Here is a 20,763-nt window from a genome sequence, read left to right on the forward strand (position 1 = left end):
TACTGAATTTCACATACTGTCCTATATCTGGAACCAAAATAAACTCACATATTACTGTTAGGAGGAATGAGGCGAAACGCTGGGATTTTCTATGTTGGCAATTATGTCCTTTGCAACTGGGTGTCGTTCCTTTTTGCATTCCAATCTGTATCCCTTTTTTATGTCTTGCATATCGAACTGAAATGGCCTCCCTTGGGATGGTCAAGAGGGGTGACGAGTCCACATATCTTTGCTTCTTTACCGGAGTTAAGGGAAACCACTCAGTCTTTCGCTGCTCACTATATTACTAACTGGAGGGTTTGTTTCTTTCTAATGTCATTATCATATTGAGGAAAATCTCATTCCTGCTTTACTTATTCCTAGTTTACTGAGAGGATTTATCATGAAATGATGGCGACTTAGGGGTGCTTTACCTGCATCTACTAAGGCTATCATGTGGTTTTCCTTCCTCAGCCTATCATTCAGGTACATCACCCTAATTCATTAATCTTACACATGTGGAATAAACCCCACTCCATCATGATGTATAATCTTCTCAGTAAATTGCTCCATGCAATTCAATGTGCAACTATTTGTTAGGAATTTTTGCTTGTTTTGTGCACATGAGCTGTGGATTCTTGGCTATCTGGTTTCACTATCCAAGTAACACTGGCCTCACAGAAAAAGTTGGAACGTTTTCAATTTTCTTCTGTCTCCTGGAACACGTTTTTTTTTCCCCTTTTAAATTTTACTCTTTATTCAGTATTTACTAGAATTCACCAGACAATCCATCTGGGTTCCTCTCTGGAATGTTTTAACTACAAATTGAATAACTCATTCTGGATATACAATGAGTACAAGTTATCAAATTCTTCTTAAATGCGTTTTGAAAGATCAATTTTTTCCAGAAATCAATGTCTTTTAGGTTTTAGAATTCATTGGCAAAAAATTCTTCATCATGTTCCCTTATAATCATCAGTAAATCCTTCAATGTCTGTCCAATCATGCTTCAAACTGGTAATTTAGGCCTATTCTTGATCGGTCCAGCTGGAGGTTTATCACTGTTGTCGGCTTTTGCAAAATTCACTGTTATATTTGTTTTATTATTTCTTTTATTTCCAACTTCACTGATTTCTGCTCTTCATTTTATGATTTCCACCTTTATTTGATTTGGGTTTTATTTCTTTTCCTCATTCTACTTTCTCAAGGCAGAAGTTGTGATTTTTGATTGGAAAAGCTGCTTCCAATGTAAGCATTTTCCCTGTGAACACTGAACGAACTGCCTCCACATATTTTGATCTCTTGATGATTTGCTTTCATCCAGTTCAAACTATGCCAAATTTATCCTTTAAAACAAACAACAGCAAAAACATTTTTTAAATTTTCGTCATGACTAAATCTGAGGCGAGGAAGAATTTATTCCAATGGAGTAAAGTTTTTCAAACGGAGCTTGACCTTGCCACCACACTTTTAAACTTCTTGCTTCCACAACAATGAAAAAATGAATGTATGTTGTTCAAAGACACCCAGGTTGTGGGAGTTGTCATGGCAGCCCAAGGGATCACTACAACACTCTGTAACCAGCACCAAGATTGTTACACCCCATATTATCAGCACCTGAGATGCACCTTGGACATGGTTTCTTTCCAAGCATAACATTGCACCATGGTAAAGACTACTCATTTCCCATTACTATTCGTTTTAGGAAGAATCCATGTGGCAGGAAATTTTGTACTCATTTCTAAAACCATAGGTTAGACTTACCTGGTGTAGAACCTTATAAATAACTGGAACGTTACAGGAGGAGCGATTTTGTGTCTGGGTTTTTTTTTTTCTCAAACTTAAGTTTGTGATATTAATCCACAGAGACACGGACAGACACTTTAAATGAAAAGAAATACCATAAACAGATGCTCAAAGACACAAATAACAGGACATTGTAAATTGAAGTGAATCAAATAAAAATTTTTTTTAATTGGTGAAGATTTTATTGGCAAAATCACAGACTGATAACACGTTGCAGTGGGAACCAAGAGAGGAAGCAGGAATTCTTGAATGCTGCTGACTGCAGATAGAGATGTAGAGCATCTATTGTAATATTCAACGTCTATGCAAATTTCATATGTACACATTTTGACACAGAAATGACACTGCTAGACAATTACCCTATGTATACACTCTATGGCAAATAATACAGTATTAAGTGCTTTCATTCACACAATTCTAAAATTCTGGGACAAACCTAAACATCCATTGGAAATAATATATTTATCAGTGTGACATTTGCAGAAATTTATACAAAGTAATGCAGCTACCTATGTACTGATATGGAACACACGCGTGGTACATTTTCAACAGAAACATAAAGGATCGTTACTGTCGTTTGTGGCACATAACATTTTGTTTAGCAGACGGTCTGTGTATAGTTGTATTTTATTAGAATACCTCTGGAATACTATATAAACCAGTTACATGTGTGCCTGTGAGGTGGCAACTAGGTGAATAGAGTACAAAATGGGTTGAGAGGATGTGTTCATCGTTATGGACCTCTTACACTGTGAACATTGCAAATGTATTCACTACCTATTTAAATCAAGACCATTTTGTTATATTTTAAACGTAAAGTCTTACACTCAAACTGTTTTCACATTCTCTGATGGATGGGTTCTTGAAATTTCAAAAAAAAAAGAAGCTTCATTTTTGGATGGATGATTTTACTATTTCTAAAACTTACTCTTTTATCCATGCTGAGGGATGTGTGAAAGATCATAATCCTTCATACGCCATGCATAGTTGACTAATTTGAGCGAATACCCTGTGTTTTTTCCTTAAAGCTGTTAAAGAATGAAAATAGTGAACATTTGATCACAGCGCTTCTTTAATTATCAGGGCCAGAGAACTCCTTTTCACAAATGTAACGGAAGCTTTTACTACAATCAGCACTATAAATAGCTGATGGTCTCAGGTGTCCACATTTCACATCAGATAGACTCTGTAGGAAATTCCTGCACCAGAAAATAAATTCATTTAGAAAGACATTTTCAGGCAAAATTTATCACAAGTTGAAAATATATGTGCAGTTATTTCAATGGCTATACAAATGTTGACAGAGACATATAGCATTAAGATCAGGAAGCGTAATTGTATCTACACCTAATGAAATGTTGCCAATGGACCAATGGAACTAATGAAGTAGTACAAAGGGGAGTATAGACTGGGAGGTCTAGGGAGTTATACATATAGACTTGAAATATGCTCCTAAGACTCCTGACACGTCTGGGATGTGATCAAATAAAGAATGTGTATGAAGTGATACACTGCAATTACATATAAACATATTTCTAAGTGTCTATAATTCAGATTCATGTGCCCAGAGCAAGCATCTCCACTGCCAGCCTCACTTTGAGCAAAAAAGGTGCTGATTTGCATTTAAAAAAGAGTGCACTTTTTCTCCACTGAGCCTAATGTCTTCCACACCAAACGAAGCATTAGACTTCGATGAAATTGGGCCATGAGCCTAAGGTACCTGGATTTTAAACGTAAAGGCTGGGCTACACTGTCCAGAAAAAAAATGTTTCTTAGTTTTAATTTTCACCCAAATCTTCAGGAATCTGATGGGAAGTAACCATTTCAAGAAATAAAATGGAGGTGTCCCCAACTTTTTACATTCAGCTGTTGTTTCAGTAGAACTTCTTTGTAGGGGGTTCCATTGCCCTCGCTGCCCCTTCATGGGTTTCCTTCTGTCTCTTGAAGCACTTTTCTCGGTGATGTTTTCTGGTTATCCTCGTGTCCCCTTATCTTAACATGAACTTAAACATGAGGGTGTCCGAGGGCTCAGCCCTTAAACCCCCAGAATCAACCCAGCCTCACACTTGTCACACTGTCTATTTACTGCTGCACACAACATTTGCATCCCAGGCACAGACCTCTCACCTGATCGGCATGATCATCTATCACAAAGCCCATGCGACACCCCCTCACATACCTAAATGCTTAACAGTTTTACTAGCATTGTATCTAAAACTGAATTCCAAATATGCCCTATTAACGTTAATGGGAACGTCATTCTTACCACACTTGGACCAAAACCTTGACACCATCCCTGACTTGTCCGTCTCGCACACATCTGTGGAACAAATGTAGAATCTGGCCACATGGCCATCTCAGCTCAACAGACTGTCCAGAGAGCGTCTCCAAAGCAGGAGCCAGCTTTTGTCCCTCCTCCGCTTAAAACCCTCTAATAGCTTCTCGTGACCCTCATGAACCAATCCAAGGTATTACATTTTTCTGATCCCCACATGCTCTCACCGTCATTCCCTCTCTGACCTACTTCTCTCCCACCTCGTTCCCCTTGCTCCAGCATCCCAGGCCCTCTTGCTGTTTCCTCAGGAATGCTAAGGACACTCCTACCTCTGAGTCTTGACCACAGCTGTTGTTACTGCTGGGTTACATTTGTATCAGCTAATCCTCATGCCAAACTCATTCAAGATGCTGTGCGAACGTCATTTCTCAAGGAGTCTGTCCTGACCACTCCACTGAAAGCAGTGAAATCTCTCCCTCTTAACCTTCATACACAAAAGACACTTCGCACTGTAGCAAAAAGGACGAGATTTCACATCACTCCATAACATGTATCACCCCCTAATGTGCCATGTAATTCACTTGGCACATTGAGATTGTCGTCACTCATCACCAAGAGCTCCATCAAGCCTGCATTGGAATGTACTATCCACAACGGCAGAAGACTGTAGCTTGTTTCATTCACCACTATAGCATCAGTGGCTAGAAGGGTGCCTGGCACATTGTGGGCCATCAATAAACAGTCTGTTAAGTAGCTCATGTTTCTCATACTGTCCCCCATGTTAGCTAGATTTAGTTACAACGGATCACTTTTCTTCATTTTCTAAACTCATTTCGTAGACATCAACTGACAAACCCATGTGATTTATTAATGAAACAGGGCTACCAGAAATTCTTGTGGACTTGAGCTGGACAATAACATGTATGCTATTAAACACCATATTAGAGCTGCAAGATTACTAAATCACTTCTTTGGAAAAAGCTCTTTTGTTGTTGTTGTTCTCGAATGATACCAAGCAAACAGGTACAAATTTCACGCACAGAGGAGGCTGGCTGTAGCCACTTTTCTCTCCTCATTATCTTTTTAAAATTTCCTGCAACCATATCTGTGGACGTGCTTGTCTCATAACATACAAGACACAAAAGCAAAATGTCATTTCACTGGGTTTGGAAGGACCTTCCATTAAAGAACATGGAATAAATCATGCTCTTTGGGTCTCTTGAGGTCTCAGATTTGCACTCGGTTGCCGATCTAAGAAGCGAGATCAAATGGAATGAACGATATTCCCTAAGTCCCCAAGGATCTGTTCCGCTTCTTCACCAATAATCTACCAATCCGTTATTGATCAGAAAAGGGAGCAAGACCATGAAATGAAAACTTACAGCTTCTGAGATAGGGGTGAGCCATCCAGCCATTGCCAGGGATACCTGCCTTCTTGAACCCTAATTAATCCAATCCAATGATTGTATTTTATTTTTGATTGAGTAAGGACCTGTGACAAAATTGGAATCATTAGTATTATTCATAACGTCAGTGAACACATCTTACCACAGAGGACTCATAAATAAAATACTGGGCACTTTTATCTGCAAACACTTTTATGATAAATGGAACAGGCAGGCTCATTTCTGCATGGGGTAGAGAAGACACAGGAATGGAAATGCTTCAGTGAAGGAATCACTCAAGTCTCTGTGACTGGATCCAAGATATCAGCAAAGGGGCAGGATGGACTTAGAAAAAAAGAAATGTCCCCATATGATAAAGTAGAGAGATAAATATGATTTCACTAAATCAGGAACTTTTCCTCATCCTAAGATGCCTTAAAGCATGTGACAAGACAAGCCTCAAGTCTGGAGATTTATGCAATAATTTACAGAACAAATACGTATTTCTAGAAATAAACAAGGAAAAAAATTATACAAAAAGAAAAAATGGACAACAAATGAGAACATATTTCAAATATGGGGAGTATAGCCAAGAAATAGAGAGAGAGAGATGCCAAGCTCACTAGAGATCAGAAAAATTCAAATCAAAGCCACCAGGATATATTTTACTACTATGAATTGGCAGAAATTAAAAATAACAGCACCAATTTTGTGGGATTGGTAGATATAAAATCCATCTTTAAAAATGTTGCTAATATCATTTTGAAATGTAATTTACATTATCGCATGAAAATGGACCTTTAGAAACCTTGTTCCCAATGATTTCACTCCTAGGATGATTTGTTATCAAGAGAAGTGAGGACACACAAGAGAGTTTTGCATTTGACACGTCTAAGAATGATTCATGAAGGACTGTTCCTAACCACAAAAGGTGGAAACAACCCAAACTTCCATCTTCTAGAGATTCTTAGCCACACTGGGGAATATTATACAGCAGTGAAAATGAAGAGACTATAGCTACAAGCGGTCAAACACTGTATCCCATTAATTGGCTCTACACACCTCAGGAAATAAAACTTCCTTAAGAATTTTCCTTCTGCATGCAGTGGATATCATACAGTCTGTGTTAACAGCGTGGGCACTGAATAATGCATGCAGTGTCTAAAATATCTCTACCATAAAAATTCTGTAAGTTCTTTGTAATCATTATTCCACTTGGCATATTGAATGGAAAGTAACAAATTAATGTCCTTTGCTAGAAGCAATGTAATTGAATCTCTCTCAGCCTCTCTCTCTCTCTCTCTCTCACACAAAGGCACCCAAAAACACACACATGCATCAATATTTCTTCACAGTAATTACATTGTATCAGAAAAATTTGAGGAGCGTATAGTGAGTGCCTAAGGAAAACGAATGGGAATTATAGAATTGTGACCAAAATAGATGTTATCATTTCTAAGTCTCTGAATAAACACTGATGTTCAATGTCCCTTGATTCTTCACTCACATAATTTTGCTAGATGCTGGGGTATGCATAGGTATCAAACCCAATTTCAGTTTGCAGTATCAATGGACTTAAGCCCCTCCTGTCATTACACTCCTGGGCTTGGTAAAGCAGCAAAACATGGCAAATCCTAAACCATCAGTGTAAAAGTAATGCTGTTCTGTAGCAAAGTCGATCTGAAGTTCGGAGAGTGTATCAGCAGCCCAGTTCAGATACCGACAGCCAAGGTCTCATCAAATGAGGTGCTAGACTATGAAACTCAGATTTTGCTCTAAACAACGGCAAAAGTCTCAGGAAATTTCAAAGGCTCTAGATAGTTCCTGGAAAAACAGGGATAACAAGTATGAGAAGTTTCATTGAAACTCTGAAGTCCAGAACTTCAATGGCAGGACTGAAACTGAAGAAAAGTGAATTGGAAATTACAAGGGAAATAAGGATTAAAAATAAACTTAATTTGTGAAAGAAGAAACTCCAACCATTTGGAAGTTCATTGATAACAGCTGAGGTTGAAATTAATCAGGGTACTTATTAGGTCCTGGATTTTTAGGTCCTGGATTATTAGGTCCTGAATTTTTAAAATTTGTTTGAACCAATGTGCTAATGTGTACTTCATTTGTTTCTCATACTTATGAGTGAATCATTCATATTCATATCATTATTTTAATAAGAATTTTATAAACAAGAAACACAGGGCTGTTTGCTTGTTTGTTTGTGTGTTTTTAGGTAAGTGCTACATGCAACATGGGATTGAACTCACAGATCAAGAGGCACATGGCCCACCAACTGGGCCAACCACATGCCCCGGAGTATTGGCCTGGTTTGGGTTTTATTTTGTTTTCTTTTTTGAAAACATAGGGCTTTTAACTCATCCTTCACAAGACACTAATAGAAATATCACAGCTAGACCTAGATCGTGTAACTAGAACTCAGTGCCTACATGGAATATTTATGGAATCATTAGAAGGAACCCCACAGAATCCATTCTACTGACTTTATATTGCCAAACATTAAAAGTAATGGCAAATGTGATCTAGATTTTCCCTTCTAGAAAAGAGAGGCTTTCTCTGTCATTCTGGATTATAAGCAAAAGGAAAAAAATCATTTCCAAAGAATCATTCCAGGGTCCCTGGGTGATTCCATCAGTTGAGTGTCTGATTTTGGCTCAAGTCATGATCACACGGTATGTGAGTTCGAGCCCCGCGTCGGGCTCTGTGCTGACAGGTAAGAGTCTGGAGCCTGCTTAAGATTCTGTCTTCCTCTCTCTCTACCCATATCCCACTCGCACTCTGTCTCTCTGTCTCTTAAAAAGTGAATAAATGTTAAAAAAAAATACTTTAAAAAAAAAGAATCATTCTAGTTACATTCAACCTCTTCATTTTTCAACCTCCTTTCCCATGGCCATGAAGGGAGAGACTCATCTTTCCTTTGAAGTTGAATCCCTCCAATATACTGAGGAAGGAACAACAGAACTCAGTACAATGAGAAAGTATCTCTTTAGAAAGCTAATACCTTTGAAGCAGTTGTTCTTTTGCCCTGTATTAGCCTTGAGAAGATAATGCTGAGCCGTTTGAAGCATACTAAGTGTTAACATGCAATATATACAATACCAAAGACTGAAAATCATTCCATGGCATGCCCAGAATGGCTGTTTTTCTTGATTTAAATCAATGGTTCTTCTTGGTCACTGTTACACCTATGTCTCTTCCACAGAGAAATCTGCACCAGTTAACAAAGTGCTTCAAAACAACATGCCATATAATATTGGAGGAAAGTCGAAACAATTATCTGAACTCCAGACATGCTTTGCATACTCAAAGCATTTACTCAGGTTTAGGAAAGTAGACATACTTGCTCCTCTTTAGTCTCAATCTTCAGGAGTCTAGCCTGCAGATCTTGGCATGACACCATGCTCCTCTCCCAAGTTTTCTCCTCTTTTGAAAAGTGGTAACAGCTTTTTCCACGGCAGTACCATTTTCCTTGAAATGTGTCATCGTCTTCATTCCATGCTCATGGATTGGAAAACAAACATTGTTAAAATGCTGACACTACCCAAAGCAATCTACACATTCGATGCAATTTTTATCAAAATAACACCAGCATTCTTCACAGAGCTAGAACAAACCCAAAATTTGTACAGAACCACAAAAGACACTGAATAGCCAAAGGAATGTTAAAAAAGAAAACCAAAGCTGGACACATCACAATCCTGGATCAAGCTGTTTTACAAAGCTGTTTTCATCAAAACAGTATGGTACTGGCACAAAAGCAGACACATAGATCAACAGAACAGAACGGAGAACCCAGAAATGGGCCCACAAATGTACGGCCAGCTAATCTTTGGCCAAGCAGGAAACAATATCCAATGGAAAAAAGACAGTCTCTTCAGCAAATGGTGTTGGGAAAACTGGACAGCAGCATGTAGAAGATTGAACCTGGACCACATTCTTATGCCATACACAAAAACAACTCAAAATGGATGACAGATCTAAATGTCAAAACCATCAAAATCCTACAGTAGAAAACAGGCAACAATCTCTTTGACCTCACCCACAGGAACTTCTTACTTACATGAAGACATGTCTTCAGGGGCAAGAGAAACAAAAGCAAAAACGAACTATTGGGACCTCATCAAGATAAAAACTTCTGCACTGCGAAGGAAACAATCAGCAAAACTAAAAGGTAACTGACAGAATGGAAGAAAATATTTGCAAATGACATATCAGATAAAGGATTAGTATCCAAAATCTATAAAGAACTTATGGAACTCAACACTCAGAAGGCAAATAATCCAGTGAAGAAAGGGACAAAAGACATGAACAGACACTTTTCCAAAGGAGACATCCAGATGGCCTACAGACACATGAAAAGATGCTCCACATCACTCATCATCAGGGAAATAAATCAAAACCACAGTGAGATACCACCTCACACCTGCCAGAATGGCTAAAATGAACAATTTGGGCAAAAACAGATGTTGGCAAGGATGTGGAAAAAGGGGAATGTTTTTGCACTGCTGGTGGGAATGCAAGCTGGTGCAGTCACTCTGGAAAACAGCATGGCTGTTTCTCAAAAAATGAAACATAGAGCTACCCTATAATTAGAAACAATAATGGCACTACTAGGCATTTGGCCAAAGGACACACAAATGCTAATTTGAAGTGTCACTTGCACCCCAATGTTTTGCACCAGTATCAATAATAGCTAAATCATGGAAAGAGCCCAAATGGCCATCACCGATGAATGTGTAAAGACGATATATTCTACAATGGAATATCACTCAGCCACCAAAAGGAATGAAGTCTTGCATTTGCAACAATGTGGGTGCAAGTAGAGTGTATCATGCTAAGCAAATCAGCCAGTCAGAGAAAGAGAAATATAAGATTTCACTCATATGTGGAATTTAAGAAACACAATAGACAAACATAGGGGAAGATAAGGAAAAATAAGCTAAAAACATAAAGGGAGGCAAACCATAAGATGCAAACCAAAAGAGACTCTTCAATACAGAGAACAAACTGAGGGTTGCTGGAGGGCTGTTGGGTGAGAGGAGGGCCAAATGGGTGATGGGCATTAAGGAGGGCACTTGTTGGGATGAGCACTAGGTGTTGTATATAAGTGACGATTTCCTAAATTCTACCCCTGAATGAATTACCAGACAATATGTTAACCAGGTGGGATTTAATAATTTTTTTTTGAAAAAGTAATGCGTCATGGTCTTTATCTTGAAAAGAAAAGCCACATGATCCTCAACCACAAGACCACTTAGAGACGTATGCTTGCTTTATGTGTGTGTGTATATATATATATCTTGCTTACATCAGACTGAATGACTAAAAAATAGGTGGTTCTCCTGTATCCCAAAAGTCTCATGTTGAGAATAGCTTTGGGTTCAAATTGTGGAGCCAGAGACTGACAGACGTCAGACCATTGTAAAGATGACAATGAGAAATCTTGACTTCCCAAGTACAGATACACTGCTCCAATCGGAACCAGTTCTCCCTTCGGGAGAAATCCACCTCAATGAATATAAGAGGATGGTATTAATTCCAAGTAATCGAGACTGGAGAAAATTCATCCATAAGCAGAAATTATTCAATCAAATCAACATGACTTTGTGAAAGTCAAGAGTTCGATTAGCTAGAAGAAAGAAAATGGATTTAATTTTAAAAAGTGATAAAAATTAAAGGACTTGACAAAATACAATGTAAAGTTTTAAAATAATATATTAAAATGGAACAGAATGAGATAATTCCATCGAGGAAACAACTGTAAACTATCAGTATAATCATTCAGTACATACCTGTAGTGGGTAGTAAAATTAAGTGATCTTCAACTTCTGCTAAGGAAGCATTCTTGTCTTCTGGTGCTTTCATATCTTGCCTGATTTCTCCAGAACACCTGTGAAAAACTTCAATTCATTTTATAAAATTAAGGTCTTGAATGCTTGCAATAGATCATTTTATTATAATCACTTACTCTAATTCTAAATGGCACAGTGAGTGGCGCTGACTAAATGAAAGTACGATCAGAGAAAATGCCAGGTTACAATATGTCGAAGTGTCAGAACATAAAACAGATTTTTAAATAAAATGATAACTTGCTATACATTATTTTGGAAGTACGTGAGAGAGGAATCAATTTTTATAAAACAGAAATGTAAACAGGAAATGAAATATACTTTTAGTTTCAATGCCACTTACTCTTCATATAATGATTACAAAGTTGGTGAAATGAAGTAGCCAGTATTTTATTTAGCATGTAGTATTTGCACAGGAAGCTAAACACCAGGGATTTGACTCTCCTCTAGTACAAGCTTATAATTAATTCACTGAATATACATAGAGGAAGAGCACACATGGCGACTTCTAATTTGCAAAAAGTAAGTGAAAAATCTCTGAGCAAATTGGCAGTATCTTCTCCAAACTCACAAATAAAAAAGTGTAAAATCACGCAGTATATGGCTCTTTAAGTGTACAAACACCAAAAGAAAGGTCCCTTAAGGATTTGTTAGGCAGCTAGGAATCGTCATTTCCAGCTCTCTACCACCCATCACTGAACCAAATGCAACGTCCACTTGTAAAACTCCAACATCAATTGCACAGTCTCCTGATGTATCCATGGCAATAAATATAACCCCTGTTCAACTCAGTCATCCATTCCAGTGTTCCTATACTGGATCTGAATTGAAAAGACACCTTAAGGGGCCCCTTGGAAGGCTCAGGTGGTTAAGCATCTGACCTGGGCCCAAGTCATGATCTCACAGTTCATGACTTCGGCCCCGTGTCTGGCTCACTGTTGTCAGCACAGAGGCCACTTCGGATCCTCTGTCCCCCTCTCCCTGTGTCCACCCCCCACCTCTCCTGTGCTCTCTCTATCTCTTTCTCTCAACCATAAATAAAAACCATTTAACCCCGCCCCCCCCCACATTAGGATCTCCTGTACCTAAATACTACCATTTCTTGGCACCAATCAATTCCCTTATCCTTCCCTTTTTGTCCATCTAAGGACACCTAGTACAGAACTAATTTTGGCAGGACCTCCAAGAAGCTTGCAGCATAGTCTTTATGCACATCTGAAAATAGCCAGCTTCACTGGGGCTCTTGGCTAACACTGCATTGAGCAAGCCACTCTTCATCTCAGGGTCGTGAGGTCAGGCCCAAATTGGGTGGGGAGACTCCTCGAAAAATTTTTAAAAAAATATTTTTTTAATACATAAAATAGCCAATTTTGGAATGACACTTGTCATTCACCATCTCATCTCCCCTCAAGGTTCTAAAAGTCAAATGACAAAAAAATCACAAAATTGTACACATACAAAGTAATGCTGACCAACGCTTAGATTTTCTTCACCATTTCACCTCTCGATATAACACAGAATAGTTCTTGAATCACACTCTTTTCCCAATTCAATAGCTATTTCAAGTATTTGTACTTTGGCTAAATTATCTGGTGCACCTCCTTGACTCTCCCTCTCTCTGAGCACATGGCCTCATCTGCTCCTTCGCATGGAAACAGTCACAGCAAGGATACCTTCTCCTCACCTTCCTGCACCTCCTCCTATAGATACACAGGTATCTCTCACTCTACCCCAGAAAAAAAATGTGCTTTGCATCGAACAAGTGTGAAACTCTCACCCCTGCTCTGGATTTCATCCCCTATGAAATCTTTGGTGGTCTTCATCTCCTACTGTCATTTTCTCTCTTGAACCCTCCACAGTTTCCTTCTCATGGTTCCCTTCTCTTGCATATGATCATCTCAAGTCAGCTTTCCCACAAAGTTCCTGTCCTTTCTTTTTCATATTTTTTGTAACAGAGTTCTTTTCTTTACTCTCAGATTGGGTGCGAACATAAGATTGTTCACATTCCTGCATTCATGAGACACTTACCACATTGCTCTCAGAACTGGTTTTTCTTCCTTATTTAGCAAGTTGTTAGCTACCCCACATTGTAGCCAGGACCTTAAGCATTTCATTTATTTACTTTGATAGCCATTTCATCTCATCTCCCTACTTCTCTCACACGCTGTAAGTAATGCACATTTCAATTACTCTCTCCGTACATTTTATATATAGTGTTATTGCGTCTTTGTGTATTTCCTGAAATATTACTATTTATTGTATTTGTTTTGCACTGTTTCATCTTATAAAAGTGTATCGTGACATGCACAAACTTTTGTGCTCTTGCTTTTTTTTCCATTTCATATGCTCTTGCTAAAATTCATCCATATTGTTGGTTACCATTGTCGTTGTCTTCACTGTCACATACATTCCATTGGCAAATCAATTGCAGAGATCTCATTTACTCTCCCATTAATGATCATTTGAGTAGTTGTGACATGTTCGATGTTGTGAATGGCACTGCTACAAACTGTTCTGTAGAAGTTCATTTCTGTGTATGTGCAAGTATATCTGTTGGATATACACTTAGGGAGAGAATTACTGAATCATGTTGAGCTGTAGAAGACAATACCAAACTAAGTGTTTGTATCCGGTTATACTGCCTTTAACAACGCTCGAGATCATAGAGATCCACATACTTTCAAGGCTTGGTAAATGTTTCGCTTAGCCACAATTAAAATAAATACTTTTCTGTATTCACTGATCTCTGAATTCACTGATCTGTATTCACTGTATTCACCCTCGCTGCTTCCTAATGTTTGAATGAGTTTTAGCCATTACAGTCAGGCTTTGACCATACCCACTATCCCACTGGAGCTACTCTAGAAAATATCCTTTCGGCCTCTCTCTTGCCAAATTTAATAAGCATATCTCTAGCCATTAGAATACCTGATCCTCCAGTACTAGTTGGAACTCTTGACTACCTTTGCCTTCTCTCCATGATACCATAATGTTTTGGATCCCCTCCTACTTGTTTAACTAAGCATCATTGCTTGACACTGTTTACTCATCTTCTACTTACTTCTAAATGTTGATCTACCCTGAGATCCCCCGCCTCACCCTTGTTCTAGCATAGTCTACTCTCCCTGGTTTCACAAGGTAGAGCGTGGTATAGCTTCTGCTTTCCTCTGCTATCTTTTCCCAGACTTGTACATTAATCGGTGAATCCACAATTCATGTCTCGAATCTAGGCGTCTCTCTTGATCTCCAGACTTTTAATTCTACCCTGTACATGCTGATGATCTGTGTCTTCCGCCAAAGCTCACTCTAACAGACACAGACCAATCTCATTATTTCTGGTCATCTCCACTGATATGTCACAAGCACCTCACTCTTCACCATTATTCGCACGCACACACCCACACAGTCACACACATACGCACACACACACACACAAGCATACACATCCCAAATCACAGCCTTCTGTTCTTGTGTTTTTCTATAACACTTAATGGAATATATTTGCCAAGATGTATAAACTTCATGTCAAATGGTATCACTGATTCACTTGTTTGCCTCACACACTCAATAAAATGTACATCTTAGCAATTCTACATTTTAATCATTTCTCATGTATGGTCCCTAATCCTTCTTCTTTCATAGCACTAATTCAGTCATTCTAAATAACCCTTAATCCTGAAACATCCTCCTATTTTGTCCTTCCATGCACTTTCCAGTCAATTCAGATTGACCTTTCCCAAATCCCAATCTGCTCCTGGGACATGAGTCATGTTGTTCCCTCACAGAAAATCTTCCAAGTTTCTTTTGTTTTGAGAAATCTAATATATCTTAACATGATATTAATATTATACAGCTTCTGGGCAAATGAAAGAAGTAACTAGAAATGGGTTGACGGTCAAACCCATTTCTAGCTACTTCTTTTATTTGTCCGGAAGCTGTAATTCCCTGGGACATCAATATGTTCTGTGGTTCATGTTGTTTTCTGCCTGGATGAGTCTTCTCTACCCTGATGTCCTGTTTAAACTCCACCTATCCTTGACCTCATATCAATTATTATCTCTAGAGGAAAGCTTTCTTCTCAGCATAGAATATGCCATCCACCTGATGGCAACAGTCCGTCCGTGAGGCATAAAAAATGACAGTATCCCAGCACTAATATTTCATTTTAAAACTGCTTCTTTTAAAAAAAACTGTCCCCTTTTAACTGAGCTTATAAAGAGCTGACTTTTTAAAATCCCTGTTTCTTGCACCAGAGAAGATACTCAAAATTGTTGCTCACAGAATGAAACAAAGAATAATAACCATCAGGAAACTCATATTAAAAACAAGTGTTCCATACAAATTTGTTTTAAAAATTGACACGGAATATATAAAAACTGATAGAAAAAACAAATAAGCTTTTTATTCCTAGATATTTTAAGCAGTGTTGCACTATGGTAAGGAATAAAAAATTCAAATCAAGATTTTTCCAATTCTCTGTTGACATGGAAAAACTCCCCCTATACAAAATATAAGGAGGAAAATATATATAATATATGTAGGCCTCAAGGTACAAAATTTTGTGCCAACACAGCTATGACACACACTAGTTTGCATGGTAGAAAGGTTAAGTGATAGCAAAATAATAAAATCACATCGCCAATATCATCATCAACAGCATCATGATTACTACCATTTCTATAGGACTCCATACTTTCTAAAGTTTCTGTAGAGTTTCAGTAGTTACAGCATTTCCTTTATCAGTCTGGCTCATTGTTCTTGTGAAATGTGTGTGCCTGATACTCACACATATATCCTAAGCCTGTGATTGCCAGCAGGAGGAACAAACATAGAAATCCCAGGGTTAATGCAACGATAGGCCATGGAAATCCTGTCCAAAATCAGAGAGCAAAATATACAGTAAGCATTGAGCACAGCAAAGCCCTCGGAATTAGAACAAAATGGAACCTCATTCTGGAATTTAAAATGAATAGCGCTATTTACGGTGGTCACAAATCTCATTGCTTATTACATTTAAATACACCCATTGACATATTGAGCACCAGACAGAGAGTATCAAATATGTACAGACACAATTATCACAATTTCACTATTTTTTACTTGACATCGTAGTGTTTTCAGATATCAGGAAAACAAACTAAAAACCTTTACCTCTCCTTTTAAACATTGGACGTCTTTTGTCCTGTTGCCTTGAATGGGCTGATTTCAGCTCTGTGTATATTACTCTCTCCTCGCTCATTTCTGAGGGCTGCAGTCAAACAACAAGGCTTGATTCCTACGCAATAGTCCATGGGCATAAAAATGACAGTATTCATCATGAAGTAACAGGGACAGCTAATGAATTAAAGTAAACGTTTATCTGCGAACATTAAGAAAAACTTTATTTTAGTTTTTCTTTCTACTGCCTTTTAACAGATGGTTAATAATGGTCCACTATGCTTACAAGCTTGTTACGTTAAGCTTTTGCTGTTTTTAAAATAATTGAATCCATTGCCAATTTTTAAAAAGGATATATTCCAGCCTCACCTAAAAATCTACATTTATATCATCATTTGAAAATTCATGTTTCACCACTTAGTGTCTGGGTTATGCCCAAATGGCAAATATATTGACACCAAATAGACTAAGCCCCTGTTTAGTAAGGACACACACACACCAATTGGACAAAAACCATGCCTGCCACATTGCTTATGTCAGAGTCTCCTCATTCATTCACATTATCCCTTGAACTTCATAATCGGTGGTTCTTGATTCCTTTTGTAAGGAAAATGCAGAGACCGTGAGATTCAAGGAAAGGGGGGTTAGGACTACATTAAATGAGGGAGGCATAACTTGTCCTTCTAACAACAGTGCTGCACAGTGATGCTCTTCTTTCTAGATGCGGAAAACTGAGGCTCCGGGAGCATAAACAGTATTCTCAAGGTCAGAAGGCTAGTAAATGGTACTCTTGAGTTAAAATAAATATATATAAGTAAATACATATACAATATATTAAATGTAGTCTAGATCAAATATAGATATAAATATAATAACATAATTTACATTATATGTAACTATACAATAAATATATATTTAGTTCAAGTATCTATATTACATGGAACTTATTTATATGGACCCAAATTATGATCCTTCACCTACCCTTTGCTTATATAAATCATACTTTCTAAAAAATACCTAATAATCTCTTTCTCCTAGAAAAATATTTATATACATAGGGATTACAAGTGAGAAAGCATTTTTCCCAAAAGAATATTTTGCTACATGTATAAACAACCAGATAACTGTTCTTCCTAAATAGATCTGACTCTTGGGTTTTGAAAATATCTTAATATTTCCCCATTTAATTACTTTCAGATGTCAGTGAACCTGAACAATCATCAAATAATGATAAAATGTATAAACATATTGTCATTAGTTTTTCAGAAAAAGATTCTCTTTCCCAAAGTGGCAAATTATAAGGTAGATCTTGTCATAAGGTCGTTTTCCAAGCTAACAAACTTTTGTTTAATTGTATTTTAATTAAATATCTGTATAATAAAATAACAAGAAAATAAATTTAGAAGTAGAAACATGGGTTTATTTTGATAGAAAAGTAATCATACTGTCAAAGCATTAAACTTTTTTACGACACTTAATGAAAGAAGAGGGACTTGCCATTCAGTTTAGGAGATAAGAGAAAAAACCCCACAGATTTATATTGTCTAAAAAAGGATTAAATATTCTTTAAAACATCTAAGGATTAAAAATATCATATCAGCATAGGAAATATTTTGACCCAACTCATTCTCATACTTGTTTTCTCACTTGCAGAATAAAGTTAACGTTCGATATGGATTAACTCGGATCCAAGAGTCAGTTCTTGGGACAACAATGCAAAGCCCTCCCAACTTTGTCCACAGCTTTCCCATAGCAAATGCTACTTTATCCCTCTCTGCTGGACAATGTGACAGCACAGGCACGGGTCACCCAACCTTGCTGGCTGCAATACCTCATCCGTACCTGGGATTTCACAGCCGGAAAAGAACTTGGTCAGGATCACAGCTACAATGATGTGCTGGCTCTGGGGGCCTTTCGCCTCTGCTTTGACTCCACAAGGTACTCGTTGACGTGCTTGACTGACTCAGAGAGACCGTGTCAGGTGACTCAGAGAGACCGTGTCAGGAGAAAGATAGCCGATGGCCATGTGACATTAGATACTCCCCCGCAGGGTTTCCACTGGCCTCAGGGTCTCCTTTACTCCTGCACTCTGTGTCAGACAGGAGTCCTAGAGACCTCAAATGCTGAATTTTGCAGACATTCTGTGGATCAGTACAAACCTGAGCTTTAGCAGTTACCTTGAAGCATAAAAACAAAAAGGCATTGTCAAAATCTCATGAGGTTAGGTAATGCTTAACAATAAAATTTAAAGATTATAAAAATAAAAGGGAAATATCCATATTCTACCTGGCATGATTTATACGTCTTCTTTTTATAGAATGAAGATAAGTTCCCAATTATAAATATATATATGGCAAACTATATATTTATAGAATGAAGATAAGTTCCCAATTATAAATATATATATATATGGCAAAAGTAGATAAATAGCAAAGTGTGCATAAATGTTAGCCTGTTTTTTTTTAACAAAATCCTAAGGATATCCAGATTGCTTAATACATTACAAATCCTAAATACCTAAAAATTGAGATGAATGATTTGAAAAATATCACATTTCTACTTATTTCTGTGTTTTCTTTAAATTGCTTGAAGAAGCAGACTCTTTACATAAAAAAAACCTGGGACAAAACAAAGACACATGATTAAAATATTGAATACATTTGACCATACTCCTTTGAAAGCATCAAAGGCAAATTCATCTGTTCCACTATTTGTAGCAAATACTATCAGAGCATGTTTGTTTTTTTAAATAATGAGTGTAAGCAATTATATTTATTGTATGAAGGTAGAATTGACATGATTAACATTAAGAATGTTGTTGAACTTAAACACTTGTAAGACAGTGGCAATATCTACCTTTTGCTACATTTATATGATTTTTAAGTACAAAAGTAAATATACACACACAGACATGCCCTAAAGCTGAGCAATGAGCTGTTTTTCAGGATAGTTTATGAAATGCTTTTATTTTGTTTCTTAAATATAAAAATATATGGTTATAATATAAAAGTACATATTTTGCATATTATAAAATAGGTTTTATATATGAAAAATTGTATGTAATTTAAAGTTTATAACGTGGGTTACCTTATATTATCCCTGTTGGATTGTATAATCTGTTTATGCTGTTACACACCAAATGCAGATATCTTACCCAGTGTGAGTTAGCCTGTTTGCTTGAAGGCAGCTCAAAGCAGCCATTTAGAATCTAGAGAAAAAAATAAACTCTCTGAAAGCAAGTTTTAAAATACATTATTTGTGGGGTGCCTGGGTGGCTCAGTCGGTTAAGCATCTGACTTCGGCTCAGGGCATGATCTCGCAATTTCTGAGTTCAAACCGCACGTCGGGCTCTGGGCTGACAGGTCAGAGCCTGGAGCCTACTTCAGATTCTGTCTCTCTCTCTCTCTCTGCTCTTCCCGTACTTGCTCTCTCTCTCTCAAAACAAATAAACAGTAAAATACATTATTTGTTCCGTGCAGTGAGCAGTTCTATGCCCTGTTTAACCCTACAAGTAAGTGTTAGGCAGGAAAAAAAGCAGGAACCATATGATATGGTTTTTTCATATCAACCACATTGATCTGTCCATCTGAAGGGCCCCCAATGCTGTGAAGCTTCAAGTGTCTTCTTAGAAATGTGCAGTAATAGCAATAAATCCACTTCGATGCCAGCCACACCAGGGGAAGTCTTTTCAAAAGCCCTTTCTCCTGGTTGGAGCTCCCTTTTCCATCACTCCCAAACCACAACTGTCTCATCCTCTTGTAAATACTGGTGGGAACACATGTGAAGTCTCTAGCTTTCTTTTTTCTGGTTTGCCTTTGGCTCACGGTGTTTCTTTTTAAGATCTAGCTCATTGCTTTCAGGAAGTAGGTTTCTGACACGAATAGAGATGATAAAGAAAGCATCTAAAATTTCCCATGCGACAGGGCTCTCTCTTAAAGGCAAACACGGTTTTCAAGCATGCCTATGGACTGTGATCTGCCAGGCCGGGCTGCCTCTGCACGGCAGCCAGACATCTATATGGCTTATGTCAAATTCCCCAGTGCCAAACGACGTCATTTAACAGAAATGTATTTCATCGTTTCTTTTGCTACCAACTATTATATACCTCACTGGCTAGGAATGATTAAGCCAGCACATGGACTTTGGACGTGTATTTTAGAGGGTGAAGAGTACGACCTCTAAACTCTCAGGGCAGCACTGTCTTCCGGGTTGTGGGGTGATAAGACCCACTGCAGTTTATACCCCTGTGCTTCCAAACCAGCAGGTGAAGTGACTTCAGCAGCATCCAGCAGACCTTCTA

The 20,763-nt window shown here is 37.8% G+C and overlaps 1 long non-coding RNA gene across 1 annotated transcript; it reads right to left on the reverse strand.

Annotated features, from left to right (window-relative positions):
• Window positions 1–8,867: 8,867 nt before the first annotated feature.
• Window positions 8,868–16,165, reverse strand: LOC124501518 (uncharacterized). Its single transcript, XR_006959778.1, has 3 exons — window positions 16,093–16,165; window positions 11,250–11,357; window positions 8,868–8,955 (listed from the first exon to the last, which is right to left on the reverse strand). It is a non-coding gene; the product is annotated as an uncharacterized LOC124501518 (long non-coding RNA).
• Window positions 16,166–20,763: the final 4,598 nt, after the last annotated feature.

Source organism: Lynx rufus, unplaced genomic scaffold (assembly GCF_022079265.1).
Source record: "Lynx rufus isolate CCGP_SWC_20201006 ecotype Redwood Valley unplaced genomic scaffold, mLynRuf1.p SCAF_7, whole genome shotgun sequence".
Classification (NCBI taxonomy): domain Eukaryota; kingdom Metazoa; phylum Chordata; class Mammalia; order Carnivora; family Felidae; genus Lynx; species Lynx rufus.